The 23,673-nt window shown below is 37.8% G+C and overlaps 1 protein-coding gene across 5 annotated transcripts in view; it reads right to left on the bottom strand.

Annotated features, from left to right (window-relative positions):
* strbp (spermatid perinuclear RNA binding protein) overlaps nucleotides 1-12,798 on the bottom strand; it is a 98,112-nt gene extending 85,314 nt beyond the window's left edge. For 4 of the 5 annotated variants that reach the window (XM_051911414.1, XM_051911416.1, XM_051911417.1 and 1 more), the window contains exon 1: nucleotides 10,902-11,051. The gene's annotated coding sequence lies outside the window, so the exon portion shown is untranslated. Of the gene's footprint in view, nucleotides 1-10,901; nucleotides 11,052-12,659 lie in introns of those variants that run through there. The other variant, XM_051911415.1, reaches the window with a different exon arrangement.
* Between the last annotated feature and the right edge of the window lie 10,875 nt (nucleotides 12,799-23,673).

Genomic DNA, 23,673 nt, shown 5'->3' with positions numbered 1-23,673 from the left:
CTTCTGGTCACCTTAGCATTGCATACTGCTGTCAAAATCAAGACCCTCCGGCAGATTTTGTCACTCACACTGTCCTCCTGTATCCCAGTTCACCTTGTCCTGAAAACATCCCTGCACTGAAGATCCACTCTCTTAGCTGAAGAACAGGAGGTATGCATGTACACACACATGTGTGCGAGAAAGCAGAGAGAAATCCCTGGGATTTGGCAAACAAAGAAATGAAGGAAAGATATGCAGCACAGGGTGTCCCTTGGCACAAGGGAGATTTCTAATTACTCACTGCGCCCGAGAGCTTAGCAGGTGGCCACAGCTATGAACAGTCTTGAGAAGGGTAAGAAAGACAACTTCAGGATGGAGAATGTTTTTTCTAGAGAAATCAATATTCAACAGCAAAAAACAATAAAAACCCAACTGAGAGATGGAAGGTAGAAATCATTATCGTAATGAAGAGCAGCAGGTGACATTGTGTTCAGTGGCCACTGGCTGGAGTTAATGAGCACTGTGGAAAGTTCATGCTGGACAGATGTTAGATGAGGTTCTGGACATCATTAAAGAAGATTCATTTTGTGCTTTCATTAAATTCTCCCTTTTGTCTCTTCATCTTTCATGCACAAATCTAAATGCTGTTGCTTCAAGAAAAAAGAATCACTTTATGACAGAGCTAAATTGACTTCACTACTTGCTATGAGCTTTCTCGAAAATCTCACATCTGCGGGTCCAATACCATTCTGCCCATCTTCCAACATCCTCCTCTTTCTATCCAAAAAATCTAAAAGAAAAATAAATAACTGGTTACCGCATGTGCTCCAGATATATTAAACTGTGGTGCTCATGTGAGTGATGCAGGTTTGAATCTGGCCTGCAATCCGTCCAAATCATATTCTCCCACTGTACTGATAATTTCCTGTCACTCTCCAAAAGCAAAAACTACAGTTGGGCAGTATATCAAGTTTGTACAATATATTTATTTATTTTTATATCGATATACAGTAGTTTGATATTACAGGCGCGGAGGACACAGAGGGAGCTGCTGTGGAGAAAGTGCATAATCCAATTTGCCCTAAACATGAGACATGCTTTATATTAAGATTTTAAAAATAACTACAAGATATAGTTAAGGCATATAGTTTAATGCGGCTTACCCAGTCAGGTGCTCTGACAGATACTGTCAGTTTAACTCTGACACTACAGTACAGTTTAATTTGTTTGAGATGTGATGTTTTCCTCAATGCATAACTTACTTTTCACAGGTATATTCCCCATATGTAAATGTTAGGAATTCATGCAAATATTTCCATTTTGCTGTCAGGAGTTGACAAGCCTTATGCGAATGAGTCTCCGCTAAACTTCACATATGCGCCAAACAGACAGAGCACAATAATTCTGACTAAAATATACAGTTTGATCAATTATTTGTTGGACATTAAATGTGCCATATGTAAAAATTTTAAACTGTAAAGTGACTATTGTAATGGGGTAATCAAACGCAGGCTAAGCTCACATGAGCGAATGCGTGTTCCTCTTACCAGTTAACACGTAGTCTGTGCTTTTGGGTTTTTTTTTTTTTTTTTTTGGTCATATCACCCAACCCTAGCAAAAACCCACAAATGAGATTTAAAAAAATAAACTGAAGTGAGCTGTAGATGTAGGTGGGAAAATAAGAGATGTTTTGATGCATTGTTTGATGTAATGTGAAGCACAAAGTGGTGGTTTGTGTTTTGCAGGGATACATGAACATACCACTCACACGAGTATTGGAGTGAAACAGCAACAGAAAGGTGGCTTTGGGAAAACTGAAAACATAAAGGCTCTGTCTGTAATTATGAATTAATACATTCACACAGACTAATAATCTTTCAAGTAAGTATAAGTGAGGGGCTGTTGGCTAAATTTGGCAGGAGGAACAGAAATGAACAATGTGCATTTTGGTCTGTTTACAGAGTACTTACAGAGCTTGCTGATGCAAATTGCCACCACCCACCTAATTGGACAACAAAGTACTGCTTAAAATAACACCGTAAGAATCATAAAATTGACTCAATACAACCAGCTTGGACTGGCCTAGGGATTAACTTAAATGCCTCCATATCAGTGACTGGTTTATTGAAAAATACACCAAGTAATTCAGATATTACTGTTACTATAATAGTATTTAATAAGATTAATTCTGCAACCATATGCATTTGTTTTGTGATGGAATTTTTGTATAGGGTTTCATATCAAGAATACATCACTGAAAGCCTGGTCTTTTATTTATAACCCATACACTTATGACTTCAGCACACCCGCACACACGCCCCGAAGTAAGCAACATTACCAATTATCCTTAATGAACAGACCGACAGTCATTATAGGGTTTTCAACAGCCGCTACAACTTTTCAGAGAACAGTGAATAAGATCGGTGTCAGATAAGTGCAGTTGTGTCACAAAAGTACAATTCAGAGCAAATCACTTCCTACAATTATGTCTGGCAGCTTAATTCTCACTACCATAACTCACACATATGGTATTGTGGGATGAAAAGAACTGTGCAGTACTGTATCACGGCACAAAGGAACAAACGTGGCGGGGCGAACGCAATAACCCTCACTTGTCTTTATCAATATTCTGCTCACTCATTTATAGGCTAAACAGAGGGCTCCTTTCATCTATCTAATAGTGTGGCCAGCAAACGCACCAGGCGCAGCCTAATTGGTTAATTCTCTGTAGAGGCAAAGGGGTGACGACCATCAAGGCAGAACAAATCAAAGTGTCCTACACCCCCTCCTTCTTTCTCTTCATCTACCCTTCTCCTTTTCTTTCTATCTCTTTATATCGCTCATAAAAATCATCCTGGTGATGCCACTGTGCTGGAAACCTCCCTTATTAAATTACACACACTATCAGATGGGGAAGCACTCTGCCTTGCAGCCTTTAATTGAATATCTATATCAGCTATGACATTTTTTAACAAGGAGGTCAAATGGGGATTAATTGTTACATGCAATAACATTCAAGTGACCAGAGCGCTGTTTCAACACTTAGAGAGCTGCCTATTTAGACAGCAACAAACAATCAAAATAAAAGGCAACGTAGCATGTATCCTTAATGTCTATCCTTAATGATAATGCAATCCCACAATGCACTGCTTCAAAAAACTCATTGATTGAGATCCCTTTTCATTCCATTGTGCTTTGTCTAGATGTTTTTAATGCAAAAAACCCATCCCGCATACATGCCTCCTAGGTTTTGAAACAGAGATATTGTCACACCATACGAATCTTATAATCTGAAAAATCTTATCAGGCTAATAAAAAAAAACAGGCGTTTCAAAAGAGGCAGTAAATTTGTCTTACTGAAGGAAACAAATATGTATCCTAAAATACTCAGGTTTTCGCTGACTAAATCCACTGAGGAATATGTGTGTATTTGTGATAGTCTTGCAGAGACAGATATCATCCAGTTCTGCCTCATTCATCACTGTGCATAAGAATGCATTTATAGTACCTTACTAGTACTATTCATTCCAGGGTTGTCAAACACTACCAGTACCAGTCAGTACTTATAAAAAAAAAAAAGTTACTGGTAGTAATAAGTATTGGGTATATTCGGTACCCGCGCTGATAGACACTGCTTTCAAACGCTCTTATTTGTGTGTGTTTGAGCACTCTCTGAGCGTCAAAGGTATTTATTTACAGTGTGTTTTTACAAGCGTTGAGCATTTTAGCCAATCACAATCATATCTGTTGAGCACTTGAACACAGTGGCCTATCAGTTGTGTTAGTCAGTAAGTTAGTGAAAATCTGCTTAACACCGCTGAAAATGCAAAAGTATTTTTGTTCCACATTCATTATAACCCAAAGGGTGAACACAATGTAAATAAGATATTCATTGTTCAATTGAGACAGCTTTTTTTTTTTTTATTATCATAACAGAAGCTTTCATGAGTGCAGAATTCAGCGAGCTTGTGCTTTAGTGATTGACAGCTTTAGTGATTATAAAGGGAGGCTCTTCTCTTGTTTTCTGTTTATTACCCATTCACAATTTGAATACAAGTTTAGTTTTTCATGCTGCCATGTATACTACAAAGTTTCTGGATTGACAGTCATACTTAAATTGACTGAATCGAAAACTGCAATGGAAAACTGCAATGATTGATAGTGAAAACCAAATTTTGAATGAGAAAACACAATAAAACTTGTTAAATTCTCTTGAAAAATAGCTCTCAAATACATTTTTTTTAATTCATGATCTGCAAAGTACGGCACTTAATTTCAAATATTAACAAGAGCATAAACTACACTGTTCATGCGTTTCAATTCTGACCATATAAGAAGGTTTTAATGTGAGACAATACTTTATAAGTGGAACTGTTCCCAGGTCAGTGTTTAATTACTATGTTTACAAATATGTTTACAAATTCAATAAATCAAAAGCAACAGCACAAACACTAATCTTTGGTTTTAAATACCTTTATAGCTTTATAACGCAAAATTTATTATTTTATAGCCTGTGTGGTGCAGATAATGATTTGTTTAGGTCAGAGTGTTTGCTGCTGTTCCATTGAATGTGTGTGTCTGTGTATGTCTGTCTTCAGGGAATGGTGACCCACTGTGTGCCTCTCTTTCTCACTCTCTCTCTCTCTCTCTCTCTCTGACTCTCAGATGCCTTACAAGGCCATTCCTTCCTCATGCATGCATTAGATCTGGTTTCTGCTCATCGCTGGATCCATTTCCGCTGCTCCTGTCGGCACATCAGCTGCCTTAAAACCACACACGCACGCACATATACACAAACTGCATGTTGACACAGCGCAGGGCACTTTTCCATTGCACACCCCCTCAGGAGTTCCAATCCCATGCTACCCTTCCTTCAGTATGCACTCACAACCAAATGTACACTTGTACCCTGCTCTCCACTTGCTCCCTTTGACCCCAAAACCCATTTATCAGACAAGAGTCACACAATGTCATTCCGAGGTCTTTAGCAACAGTGCAGCTTACTAAATTGGACAACTAACAATTATCTAGCAAATTGAGCATGGACCAGCGTTTCCTGCACCTCTATTAGTGCTGCCGCTAGAGCTACAGCACCACAGGAAAACACATTTTATCTTAATTGTAAGTTTGCAGTCTGAATGCAATGCAATATAAAAAGATTTGATTAAGCACAAATTCAAAGACATGTCTTTCTTATGATCCATAGAGTATGATTATTTTAAGTTTATTTAATGAATGAATTAAAAAACACAATCAGTAATACTCTTTTTAAAAGTATTTTTTTAATTAAATTATACAAATTAAAATGTAACAAGTATTTCTATTAAAGTATTAAATATTAAAAGTATTTTTTGTATAATAATAATTTTGTTTAGAATTGCTTAGTATGAAGTTTCGACCAATTATGTACACTGTTATATAAAGGTATATTGTGCTCATAGGGTAACCGGGTTCAGGTCTGCCTTGGGTCATATCTTTTACCTGCACTTCTCTCTTCCTGTACTTTTTTTTTGTTAATTCCCCACTGTTGCCTAATAAAGGCAAAACCCAAATAAATAAATAAATAAAATAATGAATAAATCAGCAGATTTCCTTGTAGTTTCTTTACTGTTTGCTAGATTCTGACTTTGCGCTACATGCCAGTTCTTTTATGGCATTGTTCACCTCTCCTCATTAGACAGACAGAGTTAAATTCAGCTGCCAAGATGCAACCAAGTCACGGGCCAAACTCAGTTGGCACAGTGGGATGTAATGCCTGTAACTGGTTGCTGTTTGGTTATTGCCAAACCAGCAATAAACAATGTACATTGTTAATGCTGCTAGCAGAAGACCTCAGGCAGTCTAAAGACCTCAAGTAGAGGGAAAATATTTAAATATACTTCTCCTTTTGGAAAAAGGAGCGCTTCTTCCTCTCTGTTTGGTTCTCCCTTTCTCAAACACTCTCACCAGAAAGGCTTTCTTTGTCATGCAAACAGCAGACAGTAAATCAGATGTCCTGATGGCGGCAGTGGCAGACGGCAGAGGGGTGGATGGTGTCTGGTGCACAGGCTCAGGAGGAGGAAGAGAGCTTTGGCTTGAGTCGAGCTCAAATTCCCCTCTGTTAGCAATGTCAGCTTTTCCCATCAGCTAGAGAGCAGGCCAAGAATAGCTCCGATCGGTTGGAGAGCGATGGAGGGAAAAAGGTGAAAGAGTGAGAGAACAAGGGAGAAAGATGAAGAAACACTTCATCAGGTGAATACCACCTCATTCTGTCAAACAGCCAATATTCTGCAAATCTATTTTAGGCACTATTGCCATTTTATAGAATATACAGGCAAAAACTATATGAAAAAAAATCCCAATACATAAATATAATAAAATGTTTACTATAATTTGGCAAGTAAAGTGAAGACTACGTTAAACACTGGAAATGAATAGTTCTATAAATAACAAGTGACAAATCGATTCTTACAGCTCTTCACACAGCTTGAAGGAACCCATATTCATTTTTTATGGTTTTTCAGTAGTAACTTTAGTATTTTGGCAGGTTACAGGGTTTCCACACGTTTTGACCAAATTTCCATGACTTTTCAAATCATTTCTGATTATTGGATGTGAATTTAAGTAATTTTATAGAGATTGCATAGCTATTTCTAGCTGTTTCCACAAAAATATTAAGCAGCAAAACTGTTTTCAACATTGATAATATTTCTTGAAATGGTCATATTAGAATGATTTCTGAAGGATCATGTGACACTGAAGACTGGAGTAATGATGCTGATGCCAAATTCAGCTTTGATCACAGAAATAAATTACATTTTAAAATATATTAAACAGAAAAGAGTTATTTTAAATTGTAATAATGTCACAATATTAGTGCTGTTAATACAATATTTTTGGTCAAATAAACGCAGCCTTGGTGAGCATAAGAGACTTCTTACAAAAACATACAAAAAAAAAAAAAAATTCAGACCCCAGACTTTTGCATGGTGTGAATAAAAAAAAAAAAAAATGCACTAAAAGAATCCCAAAACAGTCTAAACATCAACTTACTAAAACTCTAGCAAGCAAAGTGAAGTAAACACTAGAACGTAAATAAATGTATCCATTTCAAATAAGATAAATAAGCTGAGAAGACATGTTTGAATCCAGCTTGAGCCTGTAATGTCAGCCGAAGAGGAAAGACGAGACAGAGCGAGTTATGAAAGATTACATACTGTAGACAAACAATTTCTTTTTATTTGGAATAGCATGCACCAATGAATTGTGCACGAGACCAGGAACATGCATTAAGAAAATTAAACAAGGTCCATTTTGATTTGATGTTGATTTTAAGATTAACCTAAGACTGTGGAGGAATGTCAATAAAGTGACAAAGACAAATTTATATTCAGGTTTATTTTACCTCTCTAAATCTCCACAGACAGCCAGTGTGACCTAACAATGCTGAAAAGTCAGCTACATCTGCCACCGTTGACTCCCTTTGCCCTCAGGAAAAAACTCTTTAATGATTATTCAAGCACTAAACCCTTGCAACAGGCCGTGAGAGTCAAATTCAGGCCTCTGGGACCGATGTGGGACATAACCGAGAGACTAAGCCTGGGAAAAACAAAGGCAAAGAGTGACCAGAGACAAGAGACATCCACACTTTGACCTCCCGAGCATCTGTCATCTCTTCTCTGGGTAGAATATATCTTCAGGATGATCAAAGATCAGTTTCATAGAGCCTAAGGCAGGTTTATATGGTGCAAAAAAAATTCTCTGTCCTCTACGATATGACCACCGTAACATCAATAACTCATGGATATTAAGCAGTGACTCAAATTTAAGAATTTGAACCAAGCTAATTTATATCTCAAAAATGGTTAACACGCGCACACATACCATCCCTACTTTACTTAAGATACACATAAATTGTAAGAACGTCACTAACACTGATGAATAAACAGTATAAGGTAAGGATATTAAATAGCAGTCCCAAACTATTTTTTTTAAAACAATAAAGTTAGTAAGTTGGTATGAGCCACCACTGTCATCAAAAATATAGAATTTGTGGTATTTTGGTTTAAGGTTACAGAAACTACAGTTACCATGGTAAACTCTTAATAAAATATATGAACACTGATCTTGATAGAATGAACATCACGCATGCAAATCCTTCCCAGCTAACATGACATAACACACTTAATTTAATAGTAATAGTAATTCATTGGTACTTTTAGTAATTTCATGACAATGAATGTATCTACAATGTTGCATGCTCAGAATTTTAACCGCAAAAACGCGTTCTGTGTGAAACGGCCCTGATAAATTACGAAAATAACATTATAATATTGACATGGACATCATCTAACAGCAAATTGGAATGAAGAAAAAAAAAAAAAAAAAAAAAAAAACAAGGTCTAGAGATGCAGGGTTTTTTTAAAATGTACTTTTAACTTGAGCGATGCGTTTTTAGAACACTGTCATACATGATATGATGCAAAACATGCGAGTACAACAGTCAAACACATTAATCTAACATGTTTACAGAGAAAACAAAGGAAAAGTAGCACAGTGGAATGGAAAAGTGCGTTCTGTCTGAAAGAAGAAAGTTTTTGAGAGTCAACAGCGTTCACGCACGTCTTTCAAAATAAAAGTCACATCAGAAAAACATTTCGAATAAAGGGTACGTTTACACGAAAACGATGTACTAAAAACTGATTTATTTTTTCTTTTGCGTTTCTTGCATACAGACGACAACGTTGTCAAGATGATCCCCAATTACACCAATCTGCGATAGTGACTAAAAGCACTGTATTATTTATGCCAGGCCAGTAGATGGCGATGTCAGTTTATAAAGAAACACTATGTCTCTATAGACAGGAACATGTAATACGTATACACATGATGTCACCGTTTTCACAAATTCACGTTTTTGTAGTTTACACAGTGACAATAATGATATAGGCTAGTCTTCAAAAACTTGCACTTTGAAACCAATTTTCAAAGTTTGCATTTTAAGGCCCCCAAAATGCCATTGTTGCATCAATGAACAGCCAAAATGCATTTAAAAGTTTTCCGGTTTTAGTTGAAAATGGTGTCGTGTAAACGTCCCCTAAATTTTGTTGTTGCTTCTTTTTCAACACACTCCACAACCCGCTTTTGGGTCATGGCTCGCCAGTTGAGAAACACCGTTTTAGACTCCATAACCAACATCTTACGGTCAATACAATGAACATCACCATTTAACACACACCAGTTTATATCTGTGTTTTCATACTTTTGTTTTGGCACAAACAGCTTGGACTTGCACAGAAATGAAAAATAAATAAGTTTCAACTTGTCTCTCTCTCAAGGGAATTCAGTCCTTACAAACTAGTGCAATCTTTCGCATTTCAACCTGAGGCAATATGTGATAGCCACAAGCTATTTTCAGACAATGTGCCAAGCAATTTCCAAAGCATTTCAGATGCTGGGCTACAGCAGCGTGTGTCACTGAGAAAGAACAGTGTGTGCGTGTTTGTGAGAGACGGAAACGACGCATGAGCTGATCGCATGAGGAAACAAGCATCACAGTTATGCTCTTTGTTCTTGTTAAAGAAAAGAAAGTGGATATTCAGGATCATATAGATCACACACCAATATGGTTATGGATGAAGTCAAACAAACTCACTTCATCATACTTGTGTAACAAGTTAACAGGAAGCAAAAACTGATTTATGTAGCCTACACAAAAATTTAACCGTATTTCTGCAAAAATACTAGTTCCTCCAGTTGTGGTTTGTAAAACAAAAGTTAAATAACAGTGATTTGAAAATTCTGAAAGATTCATTATTTATTATGGTTTTACAGTAAGTAACTATGGTATTTGGGCAGGTTACAGACTTCGGTTACCACACTTTTGGTCAATGAATTGCCATGAATTTTCCATAACTGTTCCAGTGGTTCATGGATAAATTATACTATTTAATAATATTATAGAGATTTTATTCCTAATTCAACATTTTAAAAATTTACATAACTACATCTTTATATTTGTATTAACGGATTAAAAAAAAAAAAAAAAAAAAAAAACACTTCCATGACTCGTGATACTTCCAGGTTTTTCATGGCTGTGGGAATGCTGCGGTTACCATGGTAAAATATTTAAGAAAAACATCAATAGTATATTTTTGGAGAGTATTTTAACCAAAAAAGAGTGAACGATAGTTCCCACATTTAACATTTCTGCTATTCGTCTATTACAGTAACTTTCCGCCACATCAATCAATTCTTCGGTTTACTCTAAATGCTCAGCTCTAATCAGCTCACTCATCGCTTCTAGGCTCATTACGAGTCGGCAATTCCCGTAAGGCTACTCTCGGTTCAAATGAGTCGGTCATCTATTGACTCCAGAACCGTTCGGACTGATTCGCGGGTGTATCGTACCAAACGGTTATGTGAACCGATTCAATCAATTCATTGAAAGATCCGCCTCACAAGAAGGATTCGTTCACATCGCTAGTACGGAATAGACTGGTGTGAAACTGCGGAAGTCCCTCTACAATACACCTGCTGCAAGATGACTATAAACCCTTACTTAACCGACTCTATATAACTGTTTCTGTTGGAAAAAGATAACGAAACAACCCCACAGCACTAACCATCAATAACACATGCATTCACCACTGACACAGGTTAACGGACATAAAACAACAACGTGTTTCAGTTTCTTACCACATTCAAAACAAGAACCGGCTGTAAACGTGCAGTTCATACAACAACATTCAGCGTGTGATTGCAAACAAATCTAAATGACGGAGTGGAAAGCTTTTTTTAGCCCTGGAGAAAGAGAAAGCAACTTTTTAAATGAAACTTGTCGCAACCGCTGAGTCAAACGAGAGTCTCAAACGCTTTTCTCCTGGGCTCGCAGAGGAAAAGCCGCAAACACGAGCACAGAAAGACTCAAAAGCGCTACTTACTGGTGAAAGACGAAATGTTTAATAATCCAAATGTATCCTGAATATGTAGGAGTCGAGGTTCAGACTAATATTGTGGTGTCAGCAGGTCTCGCACTCCGCCTGCTGCCTCTCACTCACGCGCACTGAGATGAATGAGGAACGCGCAGAAGCGTGCACGAGCTCAATTCATTATTCACGCGGAGGACAGTGGACTGTCCTACCCAAGTTTCCCAACATCGATCTTCCGTGGTTATCACCTCATTACATTTTGCATGTAAAATATTTACGGGATCGTTTTAGTGGGTTTTAGTGGAATTATGCAAATGCCCTGGCCAACACAACCTTCTAATAATTAACACCTATACGGTTTATAGGTTACCTCTAGCCTATATATATCTAAAATAATAATAATAATAATAATAATAAAAGGTTATTTAAAATAGTTAGACAAACATCAAAAATATATTTAAACAAACACGATACACATTTATTTTTCTTCATTTTTTTACGTTTTTAATGAAAACAAATTAATGATAAAATGTATCTTAAATGTAATTTTTTTAAGAATTACACCCTCACACATAGCCTACTGTTCTCTATGCGGATACAAGAGGACTGTCCCATGGTGTTAAAGGCCTCTTGGATGTTATTTTCTCTTAATATATTATATAGCCTTACAACAAAACCATTACATCATTTTTTCCTAAACATTATTGCTGCAACAAATAGTTTTGAATAAGTTGTGAGAAATTGATTGGATGTGGTGAATATGCAAAGTGTTTCCAGCTACTGATTGCTCACAATACAGATTTGTGTATGCTAATAGAAAACTAAAATATATCTCTGAGATGTACAGTGTTCCTAAAATCCTAAAAGCAGAAAATACCAATGTTATTTTATAAAAATGTGAGATTTATGAAATGCCAAATATGAATTAAATAGAAAACAGAACCCTTTTGTCCCACTTCTGTCACAGTTGTGTCCCAAAGTATTCAAATTGTGTTACTCAATTAAATTGTATAAAATATATTTTATATAAAAATGTGTGCTACTTTAAGTACACACTAAAAATATATAAAGTGGTCTGTTTAAACCTAATCTATAATAATCAATTTAGTTCAGATTTGTATGTATCACAAGTGGGTGCAGTTTAAAGGACAATAGAAAAGGTTAAAGCAAACAAACCACCACTTCACACACTTAACAATGGCACGCTTGGTACTTCACAGCAAAATTACACAAATTAACAACCAAAGTTTATTTTGGCAAAGCGATTGATTCCTTCACCTCAATTAAAATAGTCTCACATAACAAGCCAGTGTTTGTTTCTCTCCTTCAGCCCCAGATACACAGCCTGATAAATTATTCAACTAGAGCAGATGCAGCAGCACAACCTCAATATAGCCTACCAAAATGCAGCATCTGAAAGCGCGAGGTGAAGTTAAATGCACGCGGGTGCATGTAATTCATCCATTTGAAAGCCGATACAAAAACCATCGTCCGAGGAGCGACTGCATTGCCTTGCCTGAAAGCATCAAAGAAAGATACGATGGCATTTGCAGGTAAAACTACGAATCGCGGTAGTCGATAGATGTGCTCAGATCCGCAGACACTGTAGCTACATTAACTAATACCAGCAGCACATATGCGGATAGACACAGATGATGTCCTACATGAGCACATGAAACAGTCATCGCAACAACACGATACGCTTTAAACCCATATGTGTGTTTCTATCGCATCATAAGACCTTAAAGCGTCCTGAACAAGATGAATTACCGTGGTCTCGTTGGCCGTATTTCCCCGCTGGACCGATATACCTCCAGTCAAGTGTTTCTTTCTCCGGTTGTCTCTCTATCTGCTTTCCAACTGTCTCAAGTATTTGGACCACGGGCGCGTTCACGTCATGATATGCGCGTGCTCTAATTGGAGGGCTGCTGCTCTGCAACAACTGATACAGTGTTACACCTGGTGAAACATTTGACTGTCTTACAGTGTTATCTTTCGAATTATTCAATCTTGAGGCTAAGTTTATCTTTGCCTTATGCTCTGGAAATTATCCAAATATGTATTTAAAGGAAGAGCCCAGACTATTTTGTCATTGCACCTATTTTTATCAAATATTATCAGCACATGATTACTTAGGATAGTTATTACAGAGCTTACTCAAATAATCCACTAAGAATGCAGTGGTAAACTGAGGTAAAATAGATAGATAGATAGATAGATAGATAGATAGATAGATAGATAGATAGATAGATAGATAGATAGATAGATAGATAGATAGATAGATTGATTGATTCAATTGTTATATTTGAAACAAGAACTTAAAATAACCACCAAGTTTTTAACTTCACCATTTTTAAAATAAATTAATGAAATATAAAGTAGCCTACATTTGTAATTTATATCTAAGACATTGTCATCTTCTCACAGCCTGCTCAGCTTGGATGAGAGTCTCAGATTCACTCTTCTTTTAGCTGTGTTGCTGGCCATATAGCACATCATGTCAAATAGCTATACAATCCAGTAAGGTGAGTATGATTGACGAGATACACAGTGACTTCAATGTTTATCAATCAGCTCCCAGACAAGCGCATGAATCTGTTCTACCCAGAGCTCAACTGCATAATCCAATCAAGGGTATGAAAACAGGTATGTGTGCATTGAGAATAAATCAGTACTGTTCTAGTATGGAAGGCCACAAGGAATGCAGAATACTCCGGCTCTCAGAGCAGTCTTTCAGAAAAACACCTCTTTGGCCGTTTCAAAGCAAGGCTGAACACATTAGTCTGGTCTCTCCTGTAGAACAACATGCCAGGGCCACAGACACACACACACACACACACACACACACACACACACACACACACACACACACACACACACACACACACACACACACAGAGCTTACAGTTTAAATTCCTGTTCATTTAAAGGGTGTGTTTGTGTGATACTAAGTGCTTACGCACCAGAACAAAAGAGCATACTGTCCTGAAAGGACAAACACTTCTCTATGTATCATCATAAATGTACACAGCTGGATTTCATTAAGTAAAATGAAACATAATATAACTCTCTATTAAACAGACACCCCTCCCCTTTAGGACAACATAATGTCCCCAGTCATCTATATAAGAGATGGCATAATCTAATAAATGTGCATGTTTTTGCATAAATTAGTGAGCTTCAACCTGCAATATTATAATTAGATTACAACAGACCCTCCCTCTGCAGTGCCAAAACTGTTTCTAAACTGACTCAGAGCATCACAATGCATAAAATGGAGACAATGCTTTGAGTATATAAATTATAGCTACTACTATCCTGCCACAAAAATGGAATGATGTAAAAACGATAAAAAGGAATATTCCCAGGATTTTGCTCCTATATATACTCCTAAAACAACATTCCTATCATCCAGATTTTAAAAACAGATTTTACTTTTTTTACATATCTCTATCTGATTTGTTGATGTTGTAGCTGGTAGCTTAGTGATAACAATTTGTACTATTAACCCATGCAAATTGTTCCTCTTAAGAGATATGATAATATATCATCAGCTAAATAATCAACTCACAAATATTACAAGCAATGTGCATCAACATTTGAATGATTTTTCATTGGTTCGCTCCATGTTTTCAAGACAACTCAAATTATTTTTATGACATGGTGAAATTGTAAGATATTGTACAACTTGGCTTATACAAGGTATGACTGAATTTTTTTTTACAGCCTAATGTGTATGATTTCTTAGGATTTCGCCATCTTGCATGAATTATTACTACTTTTTATGAGACCAGGTTGGTTCTACTAACATCTGCCAAACTCTTAACTCTGAGTATTTAAAGTAATAGTTCACCCTAAAATGAAAATTCTGTCATAATTTACTCAACCCCAAGTTGTTCCAAGCCTGTATAAATTTCTTTGTTCTGCTGTACACAAAGGAAGATATTTGGAAGAATGTTTGTAGACATATGATATGAAATTGCATGGCTTTTGGACTAACAACCAGGTGAACAAAAATGAGAAAAAAAAGTCTGATAGACTTGAAAGGACCCGAGCCATATCTACCAAGGGCACCCCAGAAATTGCATAGCAATGCTCTGGCAACCACCGACATCTATTTGTACATACATATTTGTACAATGTAATAATCTAGTTTCCTTTTCAAAGTTGAACAGTTCCCCACAAGGAAACGTCTGAGAAGCAATCGACTGGTTATTTTGCAAGTCACGTGATTGTGTGTGTGCATGTCTGCATCCATATGTGATCTGACAGTGCTGCACTCTCCACCACACCTCCATGACTGGATGCCCAAGACTGACAATCGGGTTGTCTGTCCCCCATGGGTCTTCCATCCTGACCTGCCAAACCCAGAACATACAGTCCTCCTCTTGCCCCTACCTGAAACACAGCAGGACAAAAGCGGCACAGATGGCCAGCACTCTCTCCATCCCCCCACCTCCCCCTTCCCAACCTCTCTCTCTTTCTCTCAATAGTACCGCTTCCCTCTTCAATTGTATCACAACAAGCCTGACATTCAACACCGACCTCAGGAATTAGCTTTTATCTGTCCTTCTTGAGGAGGACAGGAATTGAAAGCTCGGTACTAGTGCACTTCCTGTCCGCCTGCTGACACCAGTTCAAGTAAAAGCACTAAGAGGGTTTCCACATAAGGGCTTTCTTCAGTTCAGTCGAAGATCCAGCCAAACTTGCCAATTTTCCAGTTGTGTTAGGGCCATTCCAGATGACTGGCCCCTTGGGGCCTGGGAGTATTGGTGATGTTAGACCTTCAGAGGATGAGATAAATGAGAATGATAGAGAGACTGAGAAAGGGGTAAGGCTGACAGCTGGTTTGCAGGCCCCTGACCTAAATGACAGGTGGCCATTTCAAGCTGTGAACATGAAAATAACCAGAGATCTAGCTAGAAGAAGATGTACCTAAGAGGAATCAAGCCAATATACTGGCGGCAACGACTTATTTACCTGAACAGAAGCAGTAGCACATCCACAAATTAGATGGACAAATCTAATGTTCATACACCTTACCCCACTGGAAAATACAGATCAAAAAGAACTAGTTAACCAAAAAATGAAAATTCAGTCATCATGTACTCATGTTGTCCCAGACACATATGAATTTCTTTGGTGAACTAACCCTTTAAAGAGGTGAAGCTGGTTTTTGGATCATGGTTGCTATTTCTTTGGCTTGATACCAGTGATCATCTTGACTAAGAATAACCACTAGGTCCTCCAGGTAAAAGTCCAGCTGATCAACCAAATAAACTAGACTGGACCTGCTAGTGACCATCAATGACAAAGCCTAACCTTAACCTAGTTTTAGCTGGATTTACCAGCAGTGTCTTGATGTGTCCCTTGGACTTTTTTAGCTCCTACAGCAACGCTATTTTAAATTCAGATCAGGTGTTTGCAACTCATTTTATTTCCATAATGTCACATATTTCCATGTGAAATAGGATATCCAACAAGACAAACATAGAGCGGGACTATTATCCATTAGGAACTGATTGAATTGTGGCGTTCGAGCCAGAACCTAATGTGTGTTTGCAGACTACTCTCCTCCAGAAACATCAGCAGCACCTGTTGGTTAGAACTTAAGTAGTCTCGCATAGCCAGACCTTCAGACTGACGGCAGAAGGTCTGGACTCTATCGCAGCTTTCATTGGCCAAGGACCGCCCGAGAGGAGGTTTGACTGACATGTAACGCAACCAATCACAGTTCGTTTTGTTCCGCGTCATGTTTAGAGGCGATTTCCCTACAATAACAGACCAGTGTGCATCTAATAAATTATTCATTCAAGAACGTTGTGCAAGTTTACTGCAATAATGGAGCCTCGAACTTCACATACTTTTGAAAATCCAGCATTTAGTTGATCCTGGTAAGCGCTCATTCTCACAGTTGTAAGCATGACGGCGTTCTTCTTCCGCGAGGGGGTTTGGCGTCACGGCATTTGTTTCCAGGCGGGCCGTTAAAGAATGCGACACACACGTCTCCGGGACATCCTGTAGAATTCAACCAACCAGACTTCGAAAATCCTGAAGTGTTTCCAGTTAAGTGTGCCATATGCATCAGACGTTCAGCCAACGGTCCGTGACGTCTGAGGCTGAGACTAGAACTTAAGTGGCCTTAGTGATGTCATCTGAAAAGAAAGTCATTTCAGAGGAGGAGTAAGTTATTACATTTCGACAAAAGGTTACAGCGACAAATATTTTGTTGGAAGAAGACCAGGAACATGCAAGAAGAAAGTTAAAAGGGTCAATTTTGATTTCATGACGACTTTAACCTACTTTAGTTATATATGCTCAAGAGAAATATAAACAAGTTTAAGGTGACTTTTATGACAAGCCTTTAACCATATCTGTATTCTTGTAATAAGAAAGAGAGGGTGTTGGGGGAGGGGTGGCACAAGCACCACCTGGCCATCCACTCTCTGCCAGGGCGGCAGGAGTCATGCTGACATTCACCAGATGGTAGTGACCAGCGTGGCACGAGCTGCGGGCACCAGCAGCGGAGAGGTGCCGGCGAGCCCAGCAGGTGGTACCGAGATGGAGACATGGACAAGGGGGAGATAAGGTCCGCTGGGCAGCACAGACAGACTGTGTGCGTGAGAAAACAACAACACTCGTCTGATCCCCTCATCAGTCTCTGTTTTTAATTTCCAGCAGATGCACAGTGTCAACAACCTTCCCATTCAACAGGTCTGATACACAGTGTCAGCTGTCGGCAGTAAACGGACACTATTTTGTCTCGACATGATTGATGAATCTCTTGCCTTGTAGGGTGGTAAGACCAATGGAAAGAGAAAACTGAAAAGCGGGTCTGTATTTAGTGGGTTATTTGGTGCATGTGTTCCTGTGTGTGGGTGTTAGATGAGACATTTATTTTTGGATACCTGCTTTGTCTGTGTTTTCTTATTTACTTCTCCTTTCTCTCTCTCTGTCTCTTTGTTTCTGTCTGTTCTCCTTCTTTAATGTTTACACATTTACAAACACACACACACACAAACACACTTGTCAACTACCTTACAAACAGTCTAGTTACTGAGTAAACCTTCATAATGAACATCTGTCACCATTAATGGATGAAAGCGTGTTGAGAGCTCAGATCTTCTCAAATCTCTTTTATTCTAACACAGGCATTATATTTCAGAACATTCTCATTAGCTCCTCCCCATTGTCTATCAATGACCCCATTTGAGTGACATCTCAAACTGAACAATCCTATTATTCTAACCGAATAATAGGCCAAAAACTATGTTCTAAATCTTGGTGAGCCACTTTGTTGTCTGCTGTCTACAAAGGCAGCAGCTTTCACTGGCAGCATCATAACAGGAAATTGCACCTCTGATTTGGGACACTATGCAAAAAGCAACACAAATAGCACTTCTTATGAGAAGAACTTGGGAGGCTTGGCTCAGTAGAGATATCAATAGTCTCGCATAGCCAGACCTTCAAACTGACAACAGAAGGTCTGGATTTCATAGCAGCTTTGATTGGCCAAAGACCGCCCAAGAGGCATCTGACTGACTTGTAAAGCAACCAATCACAGTTTGTTTTGTTCATGTTTAGGGGCATGAAAATGTAATGTTGATGTCCCTACAAAAACAGACCAGTGTGTAAAACTTGTATTTTAAAGAGTCTATGCCACAAACTTCACGTTTAACTTTCGAGCGTTTAACTTTCGCTGACACAGTTGTAAACATGACGGTTTTCTTCTTCCATGAGAGGGTTTGGCATCAAGATTTGTTTCCAGGCAGACCGTTAAAGAACATGACACGTGCGTCTTGTGGAAATCCTGTAGAATTCATCCAATTAGATGACGATTTCGAAACTCCTGAAGTGCTTCCAAATTTGTGTGCCATATGCATCAGACGTTCAGCCAATGGTCCGTGGGCATGACATCTGAGTATGTGATTTCTGAAGGATCATGAGCATGAAGTCTGAGGCTGAGACTATCAATATTTTGATGTTAGCGTGTTGCTAAGCTATTATTTAGATTTAACAATAATTTTTGGGATTGAATGAAATAAATACACTACTATTCAATAGTTTGGGGTCAGTAAGATTTTTTTTTTTTTTAATTCATAACAACTGTTTCCAACATTGATAATAATCAGAGCAGCAAATCATATGAGAATGATTCTGAAGTAACATGTGACACTGAAGACTGCAGTAATGATGCTGAAAATTCAGCTTTGATCACAGGAACAAATTACATTTTAAAATATATTCAAATAGAAAACAGTTCTTTTAAATTGCAATAATATTTCACAATATTGCAGTTTTTACTGTATTTTTCAAGGAAACAGCCTTGGTGAACATAAGACACTTCTTTCAAAAACATAAAAAAAAAAATTAAAAAAAAAACCTTTAAAAAATAGTGTATATTTTATATGTATAATAATTTCAACATTTCTCTCAGCTCGTATGCTATATTGGATAAATGTTTTCACGAAATTCTGGGATTTTGCATTTACATTTATGCATTTGGCATTTATCCTAAGCGACTTACATTGCATTTTATCAGTTCATGCATTCCCTGGGAAACAAACCCATGACCTTGGTGTTGCCATAGCGCCATGCTCTACTGTTTGTGCTAGAGGAATGCTTTTTAGATTTTAGTTTCTTAGGCACATTACAAATAGAAAGAATTTTGAAAGAATAAAAAAAACAACACCAGAAGGCATCCACTGTAGTCTGGATTTTCCTGTTGGGTCAGATCCTGCTAAAGAGGTGAGTTTCTGTTAAGATAAGGAAATAAACAGACTTGGAAAGAATGTGCAATATTAAACAACAGTCAGGCTACTAGCAAAAAGTAGCTGACTATACTATTTTCTATATTTAATAAACTTAATAAAAATGTTAACTTGCTACTGAGCTACTATAACGTTACTGAAAATTGTAGATAAGTTAGATAAAAAGAAAGTTTGAATCTGGTTCCTGCAGGAAGTTCTGGATCGATGGGATTGAGGAGCCCATAGTTTGACACAGAGATTTTGCCTCAGCATGTCAGCATTTCCTTGACCCCCTTTGGCTTAGCTTACCCTCAACTGTCGAGGAACAAAAATGTAAGACCACCGCCAAACCCCCCTCCACCCATCTCCGCTATTCTACAAGACCAAAAGATCCTTTCATCTTCTCTTTTTCATCCTCCATTTCTGTCTTTCTCTCAGGAGTCACTTCGGCCCTCAAGCCCACACTCTATCACTTCAAAGGATGAGCAAACAGGAAAGAGAAAGAGGACGGGGGAGGGCGAGTGAGAGAGAAAGTGATTTTGATCTGACAGACATGCCGGAAACAACAACAACAAACTCATTTTTTTAGTGTGGACGACACGTACTCTACTCTTTATCCAAAGAAAACAACTTATCTGTGTTTTTTCTAAAGCCAAACACTGAAACACAAGTAAAGCTTGTCAGCCTTCACATGAAACTCCATTCACAACACATTTTACATCTATAATGTGATGTATTTCTAATTAAAACTGAATATTCAAAAAGAATATTCAATAAAAATGACAGAGATTGATTTTATCCCCTGGGAATTCAATAGATTGTGAAAAGTGGGCATAACGTACCAGAATGGTGCCAAGAGTTTGATGGGGGAAAGGCTGAAAAAAAAGGAAAGACGTTTAATTTTCATTCATTTTATTTAATGAAAGATTATGAAGACAAATATTTTAAAACTGAACTATTAAAAAAATAAATAAATATTATTTAAAAAAATTATTAAAATATTATCTGGAAAATATTTGTAAAAAACAAAAAACAAAAAAAAACTGGAACACCTACTATATTACTTAACAGCACATCTAATAAATATTAAAATATAAGAGAAACATTTCCAATTCAAATGTATTGTTCCAATTCAAGTTTATATTTAATATTGCCATATAATTATTATGCAAGCTAAAGAGGATACTTTAAATTCTCAAAATAATACAAAAATTATTAATATGCACACTGCAATGGTATGTTTCTAAATAAATAAATTATTAAGGATAAAATATTTTTTCCCCACAGCTAAATTCATATTTTAGTTTTTATAGTTAAAATACATTTTGTCATTTTTTTTCTCATATTTTTGAGGTGAACCTGATTTTACCAAGTACAACATGTTCCTTGATCAACATCTTTGTTGATCCTGGAACAACATTCCAATTAACCAATCAGATTTGAGGAATATGTTTACAGTTTATGTCAAGTTTAGGCCTACAAACCAGAGTTAGGTGTTTCTACATTAGTGTTATTCACCTATCATTTCTCTCTGATTTTAGGGATAAGTTATGGGTAGGGTTAGGTTTAGGGGTAGGGATAGAGTTAGCACTAAATTTTCAGACAGGAAAGTTAGAACGTCTTAGTTGGCAAAATCACGGTGACCTATTTTTGACAGACCACCTGGCGCCCTCTCACAGCACTAAAAACAGCCCTAGCATGTCTTATGAAGGTGGAGAATTTCTTTATTCGAGCTGTACATTGCTACTTTGCTAATAAAATATTTAATGTGCTACTTGTGGCCAGTGGTGAACCACCTTTCTCTTTTATTCATCCCTCACACATTAGCCACACGTTACTCGCAATCCATTAGCAACCATAAATACAAACCTTTTCTGTTCAATTTAATTCATGATCTTTCTCAAACCAGTTTTTACAATCACCCACATTTACAATACTGTGTTCTTTTTTAGCATTACAACATCTCCACACAAACCTCAACATCTCAAACCTCAATTAAGTTGTTGAGAGCACAAATCAGGCTGAGATTGTGTGTAAAACCAAAACTTGAATTGCGTGTGCCCTGGCATGAGTCACAGCGCTTAGCATAGACTGCCGCTTGGTGAAGTTAGCTGTTAGCATACAGAAGAGCACTTAATCTTGCCGTCTGTGAATATCCGTCCGCCAGATAAACACCAGACTCTCATCCAACAATTCTCTTCCAGATAGACAGACACACACTCACAGGTCAAATTATGTTATACCTAGCCTCACCTTCAGATGGGACGCCCACGAGCTGCCCGCGGACAGTTCACACTGTCTGTGTCTGATGCTTACACAAAATGCCAAGAGCTGGCTAAAATCGCCAGATCTGATTGGCTGGCTTCGGCACAATTTCTGCAATTTCATAATGCACGGTTTTTATCATTCCACCAGGAAACAAAGTTGTGTTTACCAGGTTGCTAGAATCAGCACTTCTGAAGAAATGGAAGCTTTAGCAGAAGTTCTACCTGGAAGATTCTAATGCACATCATTACTCACTATCTAACCAATCATTACACGTCACCTGAGTATATAAGTTCTGTTCCCACCCACTATTATGTTCGCAGATACCGACGCCCACGTTCACCCCCATCCTCCCCACCACCACCAGGTCGGTCCCTGTCCATACATTGGGGGTAGGCTCTGCCCCTGCCTTTATCTTAAGGCAGGATCTGCAAACGTCTGCTACCCTCCGGATTGTACTGGACGGGGCCTACGCCAAAGAACTTTATCATTCCATCTATTCGATATTTGCATACAAACTGTTAAATAAATCTTATTCAAATGTTTCCTTGCCTCCCGAGTCTTTCTGGTAGAACTACTTGCTGAGGTTCATAATGTCATATCTTCATTTAAAGGGGACCTATAATGCCCCTTTTACAGGATGTAATATAAGATTCTGGTGTCCCTAGAATGTGTCTGTGAAGTTTCAGCTCAAAATACTCCACAGATCATTTATTATAGCTTGTCAAATTTGCCCCTATTTGGGTGTGAGCAAAAACACGCCGTTTTTGTGTGTGTCCCTTTAAATGAAAATGAGCTGCTGCTGCTCCCGGCCCCCTTTCCAGGAGAGCGCAGAGCTTTAACAGCCTTTGCTTCGGTTGCTCAACAACAAAGCTGGAGAATCTCACGTAGCCAAAATGACGATTGTCAGTAACAGTTTTCAGCCTTACATTGTTCAAACCAGAGTCGGACACTGATGAAGAGACTCAGAAAGAAGTTACAACTTTTAGAATGCATCTGGATGTTTCTAAATGGTTAGTTGATAAATTTATGTAGTTGCTGTGGAGTTGATTCAACTCATAGATTAGCATGTGCCGTCATGTTAATCTTTTGTGCAAATCCAGCATTGAATTGACCCTCGTTTGTGAAGCAGTCTGGCATAAAATGACAGCATGGTAACAACACTCTACTACAACAACTCTTCCTTTCTCTATAAGCAGTCAAACATGGCCTCGCCCCCTTTGTTGTGCGTTCTCGGGGCCAGGGTTTATGTAAATTTTAGGGTTAGTGATGACACTAACCCGGGAAGAAGCTTGTTGTAGTCCCTAGCAGCCATTCCTTAAACAGAGAATTCTTTAAAAGAAAATATCTCCCTTTGCATTGAACTTTGAGCATTGTAACTTTGCAGACATTGCTTATGCTCTAACAGCAACATTACACACCAACTAAATTTAAAAAACTGAAATCATAATCAACCACCCCTTTAAAGGGATAGTTCATTACATTTTTCAACTGAAATTTCAAATGAAAACTGTCATCATTTACTCACCATATTGTCGTTTCCAAACCTGTTTGACTTCCTTTCTTCTGTGGAACAGAAAAGAAGGTATTTTGAAGAACTGTTTTTGTTCAAAACAAGACTGAACCCCATTGACTTTCATTGTATAGACAAATATCACTGACCTATGCTAACTATGCAACTATGAACTATGCTACTTCCATACTGTATAGTAGGTGAAAAACAGTATGTGAGCCAAGTAGTGTGTCTGAATTCATAGTATTCATAAAAG

Source organism: Ctenopharyngodon idella, chromosome 10, assembly GCF_019924925.1.
Source record: "Ctenopharyngodon idella isolate HZGC_01 chromosome 10, HZGC01, whole genome shotgun sequence".
NCBI lineage: Eukaryota > Metazoa > Chordata > Actinopteri > Cypriniformes > Xenocyprididae > Ctenopharyngodon > Ctenopharyngodon idella.
The sequence above is the reverse complement of the archived record's forward strand: the minus strand, read 5'-3'. Positions and strand labels throughout refer to the sequence as shown.